The sequence below is a fragment of the Lipotes vexillifer genome, unplaced genomic scaffold, assembly GCF_000442215.2.
Source record: "Lipotes vexillifer unplaced genomic scaffold, Lipotes_vexillifer_v1.1 scaffold523, whole genome shotgun sequence".
Taxonomy (NCBI): domain Eukaryota; kingdom Metazoa; phylum Chordata; class Mammalia; order Artiodactyla; family Lipotidae; genus Lipotes; species Lipotes vexillifer.
This window is the reverse complement of record NW_006799187.1, coordinates 62,745-66,649: the sequence shown is the minus strand read 5'-3', so window position 1 is coordinate 66,649 and position 3,905 is coordinate 62,745.

Sequence of the window (3,905 nt, the reverse complement as noted above, 5' to 3'; positions counted from 1 at the left end):
TATTTTTTGTGTACTAATGTAAATGACATTTTGTTTTTAATTTCAAATTTCATTTATTCATTGCTGGAATATAAGAACATAATTAACTTTTGTAATGTATTAACTTTAGATTCTTCAATGTTGCTATAATTGCTTATTAGTTCCAGGAATTTTTTTTGTCCTTTCTTTAGGATTTTCTACATAGGCGATCACGTCATCTGCAAGCAAAGACATTTCTTTCTTCCCAATCTATATGTCTTTTATTTCTTTCTCTTGTCTTATTACATTAGCTAAATCTTCCAGTACAATGTTGAAAATAAGTGGTGGGAGGGGACATCCTTGTCTTGTACCTGATCTTTGTGGGAAAGCTTTGACTTTCTCACTATTAATTATGATATTAACTGTAGGTGTTTCATAAATATTCTTTATCAAGTTGAGGAAGTTGTCATCTTTTTCTAGTTAACTGAGGGATTTTGCCATGAGTGGGCGCTGGATTTTATCATACACTTTCTCTACTTCTATTGATATGATCATGTAATTTTTATTTTTTAGCCTATTAATGTGATGAATTACATTAATTGATTTTCAAATGTTGAATCAGCCATGTATATCAGAGAAAATCCCATCTGACCATGGAATATAATTCTTTATCTACCAGGCTCAGAACTCATATGATCCTGGTGCTTTCTGTTTTGTAAGGTTATTAATTATTGGTTCATTTTTAAAAATAAATACAGGCCTATTCAGATTGCTTATTGCTTCTTGTATAAGTTTTGGCAGATTATGTCAGTCAAGAAATTTACCCATTTCATCTAGGTTATCAAATTTGTGGCACAGAGTGGCTTATAATATTTCTTTATTGTCCTTTTAATGTCCAAAAGATTTGTAGTGGTGTTCCCTCTTTCATTCTTATATTAGTAATTGGTATCCTCTTTCTTCTTTTCTTAGTTAACCTGGCTAGAGACATTGATTTTATTGATCTTTTCAAAGAAACAGCTTTTGGTTTGGTTGATTTTCTCTACTGATGTCCTATTCTCAATTTCATTGATTTCTAGCCTAATTCTTATTATTTCTTTCCTTCTGCTTTGGATTTAATTTGCTCTTTTTTTTTTGCTGCTTTCCTATGGTGAAAACTTCGATGATTGATATTTGAAAACTTCCTCTTTTCTAATATATGCTTTCAATGCTATAAATTTCCCTTTAACCACTACTTTCATTGAAATCTCACAAACTTTGATAACTTATGTTTTCATTTCCCTTTAGTTCAAAATATTTTAAACTTGTGATTTATTCTCATGCGTTATTTGAAAGTTTGTTGTTTAATCTGAGTATTTTGGAAATTTCCAGCTTTATTTCTTTTATTGATTTCTAGTTTAAATCCATTGTTATCTGAAAGCTGACATTGTATTAATTCTATTCTTTTAAATTTGTTAAGGGGTGTTTTATGGCCCAGAGTGTGGTTTATCTTGCTAAATATTCCATGGGACATTGAGAAGAATATATAGTCCGATATTGTTGGATGAAATAATCTTTGGATGTCAATTGCACTCCATTGATTGGTGGTGCTGTATTCTACTGCTGTTGGTTGAAATAGTGTGTAGATGTCAATTATATGCAGTTGAATGACGGTGCTGTGGAGTTCAACTATGTCCTTACCAATTTACTGCCTGCTGGATCTGTCCATCTCTAATAGAGAAGTTTAGAAGTCTCCAGCTATGATAGTGGATTAATCTATTTCTCTCTGTAATTCTATTAGTTTTTGCCTCACATAATTTGATGCTCTGTTGTTAAGTACATACACATTAATGATTGTTACGTGTCATTGGAGAATTGACCTCTTTTTCATTATGTGATACCCATCATTATCCTTGATATTTTTCCTTGCTTTGAAGTCTGCTGTCTGAAATTAATATAACTATTCCTGCTTTCTTTTGATTAATTTTAGCATGGTGTATTTTTATTCATCTACTTACTTTTAATCTATGTCTTTATATTTAAAGTGGGTTTCTTGTAGATGACTTACAGTTGGCTCTTATTTTCTGATCTACTCTGACCATCTCTGTCTTTAATTAGTGCATCTAGACAAATGATATTGTTGGATTAATATTTGCTACCATATTTGCTACTGTTTTCTAATGTTGCCCTTGTTCTTTGTTACTTTTTTGTCTTTCACATTTTTCCTGCCTTTTGTGGTTTAAATTGAGCATTGTATATGACTTCATTTTCTCTCCTTTCTTAGCAATATACATTTAGAGCTAATCCAAGTCTAATTTCAAACAATACTATACCACTTTCTGGACAGTGTGACTAACTTATAATAACAAAATAATTCTAATTTCTCCCTCCCATATTTTGTATTATTGCTGTCATTCATTTCACTTCCATGTAACCATACATAAGCCTATATATTTATACAAATACAGGTTTCTGACGTATATTATTTTCCTTCTCTCTAAAGAATTTCTTTTAATATTCTTGCAAGGCAGACCTATGGGCAACAAAATTCCTCAATTTTTGTTCGTCTGAGAAAGCCTTTATTTCTACTTCACTTTTGAAAGATAATCTCTCAGATTACAGAATTCTACTTTGGTGAGGGTTTTTCCTCAACACTTTAAATGTTTCATTTCAGTCTCTTCTAGCTTGCACAATTTCTGAGAAGTCAAATGTGATTTTAATTTTTGTTCCTTTATAGGTAAGGTGTTTTTCCTTTGATGCCTTTTTAGAATTTTTTTTGAATGTTTGATTTTCTGTGATTTGAAAATGATGTGTTGGTGTAGGCATTTATTTATTTATTTATTTTGCATTAATCCTGCTTAGTGTTTTTTGAGCTTCCCATGTCTGGTTTGGTGTCTGACATTGATCTGGGGAAATTCTCAGTTATCATTGTTTCAAATATTTTTTTCTGTTCCTTTCTCTCTTTTTTCTCCTTCTGGTATTCCCATTATATGTATGTTATACATTTTGTAGTTGTCCCACAATTCTTGGATAATCTATTCTGGGGTTTTTTTGGTTTTGTTTTTTTAATTGTTTTTCTCTTTGTTTTTCAGTTTTGGAAGTTTCTATTGTCATATAGCTTTAAGATTCTTTCCTCAGCCATATCCAGTCTACCAATGAGCCCACCAAAGACATTCTTCATTTCTGTTATGATCTCTAGCATTTATTTTTGGTTTTTTTCTTAGAATTTTTATCTCTGTTCTCACTCTGCCCATTTGTTCTTGCATGCTGTCTACTTTATCCCTTAGTGCCCTTAAAATATTAACCATACTTGTTTTAAATTCTCAGTCTGAAAATTCCAACATCCCTGCCATATCTTGTTCTGATGCTTGCTCTGTATCTTCAAATTGTATTTTTTGCTTTTTGGTATACCTTCTAACTTTTCCTTAAGAGCTGGACATGATGTACCTGGTAAAAGGAACTTATGTAAATAGGCCTTTAGTAATATGATAAAGGACGAGGGGAAGTGTTTTATAAGTTCTATGATTAGATCTCTGTCTTTCAGTGAGTCATACCTCTAGACTGTGAATTTTGCTAATATTTCTCATTTTTCTGCCCCCTTAAGTGAGACAGAATGAGCAGAGTGGACTGGAGTTTGTTATTTCCCTTCCCCCAGGTCATTTAGGCCCTCACAATACCCAGTTCGTTAGGTTCTGATTAACTAGTTTCTCTTGAGGGCAGGCCTTGTTAAGAAGAACAGAGTGCTCTGATGGTTTATTTTTCCCTCCTCCTGCTGGAAGGGTAACGGAATTTTTCTTCACTATTTACTGTGGGAACCTGGTCAAGGTCCTTTAGATAAATCTCTAATATTGTGGGAGCTCCCCTAAGACTTGGTCCCCCTAGAGTTTTTTTTTTTTTTTTTTTGGCGTTGCGCGGGCCTCTCACTGTTGTGGCCTCTCCCGTTGCGGAGAACAGGCTCCGGACGCGCAGGC